This window comes from Desmodus rotundus, chromosome 3 (genome assembly GCF_022682495.2).
Source record: "Desmodus rotundus isolate HL8 chromosome 3, HLdesRot8A.1, whole genome shotgun sequence".
NCBI classification, from domain to species: Eukaryota; Metazoa; Chordata; class Mammalia; order Chiroptera; family Phyllostomidae; genus Desmodus; species Desmodus rotundus.
The window spans coordinates 115,061,875-115,071,413 of NC_071389.1; the positions used below are offsets into that span (position 1 = coordinate 115,061,875).

Consider the following 9,539-nt stretch of genomic DNA (forward strand, 5'->3'; position numbering starts at 1 on the left):
CAAACAGCAGGCACCTTTCCTCGCTTATGTTGGACAGGCTGAAGTAAAATCTGCCCCATAGTATCTTCCCACTATTTCTCTCTATTGACCAGATTCACATGGACCTCATGGTACAAAAATGAACATGTATCCAGAATTCACCAGAAATGTGTGAGAAACCAATACTGTGAAAAGAGGTACTCATTGCATAAACAAAAGTTCACACCCAAGAAAATCTTTTTTGTTGTTGTTCAGATTTATTTATTCTTTAGCAACTGAAGTATTAAATGATGATAGTTTTTATTCTATTTTTAATATCATTATATTCATTATACTTGATATTGTTTAGCTTTCTCAAAGAAAAAAAAACCCAAACATAAAGCTTTATACTATCCACCTACTAGTTCTGCAGCATAATTTTAATTAAAAAGTTTTACTGATAATTGGACAATTTATATGATGTGGGCAGAGAAGTATTTAGAGTGATTGTAAAGTGGCCAGACTTGTAAGTCAAGAGCTCTGATCTTTGATCCATTGCTCAACCCACTTCAATATCTCATTGATATTATTCTCTAGATCTTCTGGCTTATCGCTGCACAGCTGATACACTATTTCCATCTTGTAGGATGCTAATGCTTCTTCATAAAGAACTTGAAACATTTCACACTGAATATTATTTGTCAGTTTCTTCTCATTGTAACCCCTGGTTTCAAGTCTTTTGTACAATATACTGTTATCTGTTTGCAGCACAAAAACTCTATGAAACCAGCATTCAGGGAAGAAGTTACAACCATGGTAATCAACAATAATGAAAGGTTTTCTTAGGCTCTGCCAAGGAAGAGATGCCAATCAGACACAAAATTAGGCAGTACAGAGCTTTATTGGGGTTTGGCAACCAGGGTGAGGTTCTCTGGCCTGCAGAGCGGGGCAAGGAAGTTGCATCCAAGCAGGGCATATGGCGGGGTTTTATGCACCAAATTCTGGTTGGCTCTCTTCGTGGGGGCTAGGGATTGGTCTCCTTGAACAAAGTGGCAGTCCATCATTGGTGGTTCCCTGGTTTGACGGCAGCCGTCTCTTCCGGGTTGTAGTTTGGCTGCCATTTTGTCCTACCCCGCCCATCCTGACAAATAATTCTACCTTCATGTGGGGAACTGTTCCAAGTGTAGGAAATATGGCTCAGCCCCCACTCAGAAAAGCCAGTGGGGAACGAGGTTGGTGGGCAGGACCCAAGTCCATGGATAGGTTCTCCAGTGGGAAATCAGGCCTGCATTGTACCTAGACTGCTATGAGACTTGCTCTTGCTAAAACTCCCTCACCCTGAATTGAGGTAGCAAATGTTTACTGAGTATCTTTATCTTCCCCAAACCTGGGCTAGACGTTCCAGGTATGGAACACAGCGACCATTTCTCCTTTTACATTGCAAATATTCTTCTTTGATGTATTCAGTGACATCCTCTCCTTTCTCTGCAAAAGATAACCACCCAAAACAAACCTTTGCATAGTAAAGGAGGACCATCTTTGATGTAAGGGGCCTAGAAAAACAATAAAAGACTGTCAAGGCAAGGGTAGGGGCGCTTTCCTCTTGAGAGAGTGGCCGTGCCGTCCCTTTTCCTCCACAGGATTTCTGTAGTCCATGTGTATTTGTGTATTGCAGCCACAACACCGGATCCTGCACGCCGGGATCTGCATCACCTTCACTCATTTGGTTTTCTAACTCATCCACTACTCTATCTTCATCTAAAAATGGGCAATCATACTCTTCATCATAGCCATCATATAACTTCTTGAGCTAAATCACCCACATTAACGTATTTCAGTCCTGATGTTGATGCAAGTTCTTTGCCTAGTGTTGTTTTTCCAACCCCTGGTGTACTGGTGAGAAGGATGTTTGGAAGCAACATGGTCCTCACCGCGATGGCTCTGCAAACCTCAGCACAGGGGCTCTAGAAAATCTTAATAGTGTAAGCAGAACAGGATTTTTCTGGGGATTTTGGAAGAAGTGCAGGCATAGGATTTGTAAAAAAAAAAAAAAAATCTCCCCTCCACAAAATATTAAAACTAACAGATGGGCTGCACCAACAGAGTGAGCATATCTGAAGAGTAAATTAGTGAACTGGAAGGTGAAACTGAAGAAATCTCTTAAGTATGTGGTCTAAAAGGATCTTGAGATGGAAATATGGAAAGAAAAGTTGAGATATGGAGAACGTATTCAGATATCCCAGCATCTGTCTACAAAAAGTTTCAGAAGGATAGAATGAGTGGAATGGGGGGAGAAAATAGAAAAAAAATAGAAGAAAATTTGCAAAGAGATAGATTAAAAAAAGCACGAGACAAAATCCAAAGATTAAATAATATGACCAAGTGCACCAAGTAGGATGAAAGAGAAAAAAACCTGCAAATAGTTACATCACATTAATAAAGTTAAAGGAAAACTACTTAAGAGAGAAAAAGAAAAGAAGGGGAAAAAACTTCCAGGGGGAAGAGAAAAAGAAAAACGATGATCTAAAAAAGAATGAGAATGACAACAGATCTCTCACTGTCAATACTAGATACAAAAAGGCAGTGGATCTGCATTCACAAAACTGTGGGACCAGGGAAGATGTTGAACCTGGAATTGTACACCCAGTTAAAAACTGTCTAGTGTGTAGGTGAAAGAGAGTCATTTTGGACATTTTGGATTCCAAGAGTTTACTATCCAGTGGCTCACTTTAATAAAATTGCTGGAGGTCATAAAAAAGCAAAATGGGAGTGAGGAACCTACCTTTTGCTGATTGCACACACTTCTGTCAGGAGTGGGGCAAGGCTGTCTCCGTTAGTTCGCTCTTGGTTGAAAAAGAGTGAATTTATCAGTCATCTCCCCAAGATAATTAACTAGACAGAAGCAACTGCCTTCCAGTTGAGTTGTCGTTGTATGTTTGTTGTATTAAAGTATGGAATAGGTGTGGCGTGTTGGCAATCTTCTCTCAACCCTCAACCAAAACCTTGTTTTTGTCTCTGGAGCCCAAAGATTTATGGTTACCTGGCTGGGTTTCTACCATCCTATTAAATATTTGCTATCTCTTAATTCTCAAATTCATCCATGAGTGCTTAGAGGGGATGAGGCTGGGGAAATTATCTCACTCCTCGGACTGAAGCTGTGGATTGCAGTAATCACACATCTGTGAATTTTTCTGATTGGAAGCAGTGCAATGGCAGACCTAGATGGATCAAAACATCAAGCATTATACTCAGGTGAGCAGAAGGAGACTTGGCCTGGGACTCTAGGAATGCTGCCCAGTGACCTGGCAATTTGGGGCAGGGAAAAAACCAGTCAGGAAGGGGTTCTGACATTTGGGAGGGGAGAAAATAAAAATTGTTAGGGAGCCATAGGTATCAGAAGTCCGGGCAAATCCACAAAGTGCTGCTTTAGCAAACCTCCTGGTGGGGGTGAGAGGAGGTGTATGGGGCTGCCCTGAATATTACCAGAGTCTGAGCTGGGGTAAAACAGGTTCTGGCTAGGAAGTGGTCTGGATCTTTTGTCAGGCCTCTACACAGGACAGGATTTGGAAGCTCTTTAAAAATTCATATGTTATTAGAGTAATTTTCCTATTCAAATTCCTGTTCTTTGCATAATCATGTTTGAGGAAACCATTCAGAACTAATGTCCTTAATCCAAGTTTGTGTTTCCCTGGTGGCTCCTCCTGTTGACTTTGGGCTTATCCCTGTGTGGAGCAGAGCCCTTATTGATCTTCCCTTCACCTAGATCCATCTTCCAAAGAGCATTGTGGGCATGTGGCCTCATGCCATCCTTGCCCAGGAATGAAAAGTCCTCTTGGTTCTTGAACCTGTAGTACAGAGTTTTTATATGTTACATATTAGTGTTGGGTTTAACCCTTGCATTTTCTACTTCATACCCATTTAAAAACATCTGGGCAGAACTAGAGGAAACTATGGTAGTGGGGACAGAGAGAGGGTAAAAAGTGCGAAGAGGAAAGTGGTAGAGGAGCAGACAGTTGTTCACGGTTGCCTTACCAATAGTTACCCAGAAGTACCGGTCCACAGATGCCTTGCCCCTGCATGCTCCTTCTATGAACACAGATAATGGAATAACTGGCCAGGATATTTCTCCATAAATTCCCAGCTAGAGAAACTTCTCTGCAAGCCTGGCTTGAATGCAATATTAATTTACTTTTAGGAAGGGGTGAGGGAGAAAATGAGGAAGAGAAACATTGATGTGTAAGAGATGATCTGAAATCCATGTGCCCAGACTGGGAATCGAACCAGCAACTCTTCCACAGGCTGGTGCTCAATCCACTGAACCACATCAGATTCCTTCCAGGAGACCATGAGCATTTGAGCTCCTGAAGAGGAGGAGGTAGTATTTAAAACTTGTCTTTTTTTTTTTTTAGAAAGAGAAAAACAACTCTGAAGATAGGTAGGTCTGGGTATTTTTGAGGCTCCAGTACCTGAGTCCTTGGAGCACAAGCTTCTGTAATACTTTTCCCTCCTCTTCCTGGTTTGTTCTGAGAGCTGGGGACAGTGTCTCTACTCTGAACGCCAGCCACAGGGTTCACAGTAATGGAATGAAAGAGTTCAAAGCAGCCCATGGATTCAGCTTGTCTAGTGTCCTCATATTATGGAGGAAGAGATGAAAACCAGGATTACGAAGGACTCTAGGGCAGAGGCAGATGATAGTCACCCCCTCCCCTTTCTCAGGGGTCCCCGTCTTGACACCTCCCCTCCCCACAGGGTCTTCAGAAACTTGAGGTGGTACTGGGACTAGGATTTGAGTCTTCTGATTCCAATTCAGTGCTCCCTGCCCTTAGAACTCCATATTTTCTCTGCAGCTTAGAGGCCAGGACTCAACTTATAAGCAGATGGGATGAAATTCCAGTGTAACACGATTTTAAAGAGTGCAGTGTAAACTTCAACCCCCAAATCATGCTGCCACCAGCCTGTCACTGATGCTTGACCTTCCACCATTAGAGATTCATCCTTTTGTAACTTGGAGGCAAGACAGGCTTCCAGAGTGTCCTTTTGACACTCTGGGAGGGCCACCAGCAACTGATAGCTAATAAACTCCATGCATAGAGCATGGAGGGGAAGCCAGGGTAGAGAGATTTTGGAACTTGTTGAAAAGGAAGACAGAGTTTGGAGTGGGTTCACCCTGATATAGACAATCCATAAATGCTACTACCTGCCCTGCTAAATTGACCCAGATACATTGGTAAGACATCCTCTTTACAATGCATGAGCAGATGTTTGGGACTCCAAAGGGAAAGACAGGGCTGCCCACACCCTGCCATCAAAGGACACCCGGCCCAGTGCTTCCTGTGTATGGGGAAGTTGAGCCAGGTCTCCTCAACTCCCCCAAGGCTTCATTTGCATGAATTGACCAGCAGGGGTACTTTGGTGTATGGATGAAGAAGAGAGGAGTTTGTAATAATATTTTCTGAATGGAAGGCAGAGCAAGATACAACAACAGAGGGGATGGTGGATTATCTACATTCTATGCTGGCCCTGGGCTTTGTACCTTTCCAGAGGCATAGAACGGTTAGGGCCAGAAATGGGCAAGTGTTTTTCCAAGAGGCTTGATGAAACTCGGTGCACTAGAAGTGGGCTTGGAGGCTTGCCAGCTCTGTCCCTGCTTCTGCTCATATCTGGAAGTTGCTGGGTGTGCCTGGAGAGAGCAGCCCTGGCCCAGCCATCAGCATCCTTATGAGGGACATTGTCAACATGGGCAATGCAGGCTCCTGAAAGAAACTTCAAGATTTTTGGACATTAACTAAGGAGAGTTGAAGATAAAAAAGAAGACTCAATGTGAGTATATATAATGTGGTCCTACAGAGTCTTCTAGACACTCTTGGGGAGGCCTTTATAGGGGGAGGTGATAAGGGATTCTCTGACACAAGGGGGACCAAGAAGTGAAACTTTGGGCCATTGTTATTTAGTGTGACACAGGCTGGAGTAGCCTGGTTCTGCTCATGTCATTCGAATCCTGCCTGAGATGTTGCTCAACTAAAAAGGACTCAGACCCCAGGGCCAGGGAAAGGATCCCTTCACCCTCCTTAGAGAAATTCCAGTAGCTCACTGAGGCAATCTCCCTTCTTTCCCACCCAAACTTAGGCTGTCATACTACAGGACTGGAAAGGTTGCTCTAAACTCAGTCTGGGAAGGTCAGAAGCAAGAGCAGTTTCAGGGACCCCATTATCCCATCAGTAGAAGGAGAGGAGAAACACAAGTGTCCTCTGAACTACTGTAACTTGAGATAAAATGAGGCACAAGGATGAAGACAAGACTTGTTCAGAGCCTCCCTGTTGGAAACTATGCCTTGAACCTACCAGGGCATGGTTTATGGGCCAGGAGGAAAAGATACAGATTTAGGGTCTGTTATTTATTTTTTTTAAAAAGGCCATCTTTGCAGGCTGGAAAAGAGCCAGGGCTTATATGCAAAATCATTCTGATATCATTGTCCCCTCCTTCCTGCACCATCCACCTTCCAAAGGGCTGAATCTTTCCTTCCTTCCTGTGATTAATCCCACACTCACTCAGAATGTATTAAGTCCTGATGTAGTTATGTGGCAGCTTTGGCCACTGAATAAGATGAATTTTCCAGAAGTTAAAAAAAAAGTCAATGTCTTCCATACCTGCAAATATAGTATGCAACCCAGAGTGACAGCACTTAGAGCAGTAACTAAGCAGATGTGACAGGAAGAGCTGCAGCAGGAATACAGGTTGACAGGTGCCATTTAGATGGTTGCCCTGTCTGGAGACATTGCCAGGCTGGCAGATACTCTGGCCTCTGAAGTGGGGTGTGCTTTTTACACCTGTAGTTGTGCCTGACAGCCTAAAGTAACAGCTGATGCAGTGTTGCTGAGCAAAGCTGGTCACACTCAGCTGTATGTCACCTGCCATTGCACCCGTTTACTGAGCCTGGTTCTGGGGTAGGCACTTTACAGCAATCGGACCCAACTCTTTTCACAGATAAGAAATTTTTGACTCAGAAGTTAAGCAATGTGCTCAAAGTCACAGAATCAAAACATTAAACTCTGAATTTAAAGCCAAGTCAGTGCAGTTTTGAGGTCTGTGCTTCCTCCAGTGGTAGAGTTGGGGAGACATTGGCTCTACGTGGGGTTCCATGCCTTACTAGGCATGTGACTTGAGCAAGTCCTTTGACCTTTCTGAGCCACTCTTTCACCATTTATTTAGTAAGGATAGTGATGCAGTTAACCTCTGGGGTTGGTGTGAAGATTCAGTGTGGTAATGTGTATAATGTACTAGCACAGTGCCTGGCCCGGAGTGCACAGGTGGCCTGCAGTCACCATTCTGAGGTCACCATGCTCCCTCTCTCTCTGTGAAGCCCTAGGAGAGGAGAAACACACCCAGAGGAAACAGCTCTTTGCTTTGCCAACAGTATTTCTATCCCAGGAGAAGAAAGCCCTTCCTTCTGCAAGCCACAGCTGCATTTTAATTAAATGGATACCTGGATGGTCCAAGAAATCAAAGCCACTACTTTCTTGCTATGTGATTTTAAAACATCACCTAAGCTTCATATAGTTTTTCTTGTGAAGTAACTTGAACAATCCCTGACCCTGAGAGGTGCGCTGGGATAATAATTGACTTTTGCTCTTTCCACAGTGAATTAATCATGGAGTGGAGTGTTCCTGGTACCAGGAGGACTCTGGCCAGCTACTGTAGCCACTGAGTGGGCTGCTTTCCAGACCATCACCCTTGGCTACCATTGTGTCCTGGGACAGCACATTGACTTGTATGTATTTGAAGCCAAGAATCATTAGACAAGTAGAAATTCTATTTACATGTACCTGGATTGATATCTTGAGGCAGAGAGAAGTGATTTTTGGATAATCTGCTGATTTGCATTGTTCATGAATTGACATGGATCCTTGAGAGCTAATGGGGTTAGGTTGACTATAGCCCAGTATTCTGTGATACTCAGAAATTTACTGGTTTCACCATTGGAACTCTGCCCCTTGACAAGTGATGGGCAAATCAAACGATGACTATTTACAATGACTGCTTGATTATTGCCTTTAAGGCTGCTAGAACAAAACTGGATTCTTAAAAAAAAAAAAAAAAAAAGAAGGAACTCCTTTTGACCTCTGGAAAGCCTTAACCATAGCCCAGTGCAGGAATGAATGTTATAATCAACATTACTTACAGGAACCCTTTGTGAATCTCTCATCTGTAACTTTCCATTCCATCACCCTTGCAAGTGGCAGGGAGATGGTGTTCTACTCCTCAACCTTTGTTTTGGCCATCGTGTTGAATTTTGGTGTGAGTAAGATATATGTGACCAGCCTTTGCTGTGATTTGGGTGTGGTTAGTCACAATTTGCACCATGCATAAAGGGACAAAGCAGACAGGACATGTAGGGCTTATCTCATGTAAACTCCTTCTTTCAAAGAAGAGGTAATAGGTCCAAAGAGGTAAAGTGAGTTTCTCAAGGCCACCCTGCAGTTTAATGACAGAACTGGGACTAGGGCACAGGCCCACTGATAGTGCTATTTTTTCACACCACACTACTATTTTCACGTGGTCTCTATTTCATGTGGATAGAGATGGTCTTCTATAAAGAGGTGTTGCAAAGGGTGCTTACTTTTATTAAAACAACTATTTCCCCAAAACTGTGCTAGATGCGTCATCTGCATTGGCTCATTTTATTCTCACAAGCCCTCTGCCGAAGAGAGAGGACCATCAAGCCATTTTTAAATGGTGGGGCAATTAACTGACTGGTCTGTAGACCACAAAGCCCCTACTCCTTCTCCCAGGCTCTACCAAATGCCTCCTTCCTCTCACCTCTTTCCCTTTTGGCCTCTCTCACTCTCAGAAGTACCTTCTGATAGACTCAAGTGGGAGGTTTTAAATGGTAAGGTTTCCATGGATGAAGAAGCAAGGCATGGGCTAGTCTGAATACACCTGATATTGTTTTAAGAGGGAGCCAAACAAGACTTTTCTGGGAAGTGGAGAGTGTGGTTTTCCAAGTGATGGGATTTTATTAGGCACTGTGTACAAGCAGCAGTGGCATCCTGTCATCAGTCCAGGCATGGCATCCTCAAAGAAAAGGGAATGGAGGGTGGCCGCACAGGCCCCAGTGTCCTTTGGACCATTCTACCTAAGTAACAGGTGATTGATGCCAACTTTTTTTATCCTTATTGTTTTTCAGACCACAGAACCTCTTGGAAATATCAAATTCATGCCCTGCTGCCTAGCACTTGGTAACAATCTGATTTCTCTCTAGGGAAAAATATCCCATGTTTCAGCCAGCATCTCTCATGGACCCTTTCCTAGGCATTGTAAAGCTCTTGATGTAGGAAACACCTTTAAAACAAAGATTGTATCTCTTATTTCATGAATCTCCCTCCTCAAGTGCCTGCTCCAGGGCTTTGAGTGTGGCAGATGTTTTTGCACTTGACATTACAAGAGGGAAGGGGAAGGAAGGCTGTAGCCAAAGGTTCAGGCTACAGTCTGAGAAATCAAATTTTGGTAAGGATCTGGCAATATATATTAAAATGATACCACTTTTGGAAAACTACCATATGGAAATAAAAGCTTTGGTTCAA

General features: G+C 43.4%; 1 pseudogene; it reads right to left on the reverse strand.

The window, feature by feature from the left end:
- Positions 1-376: 376 nt before the first annotated feature.
- Positions 377-1,978, reverse strand: LOC128780522 (adenylate kinase isoenzyme 6-like; annotated as a pseudogene).
- Positions 1,979-9,539: the final 7,561 nt, after the last annotated feature.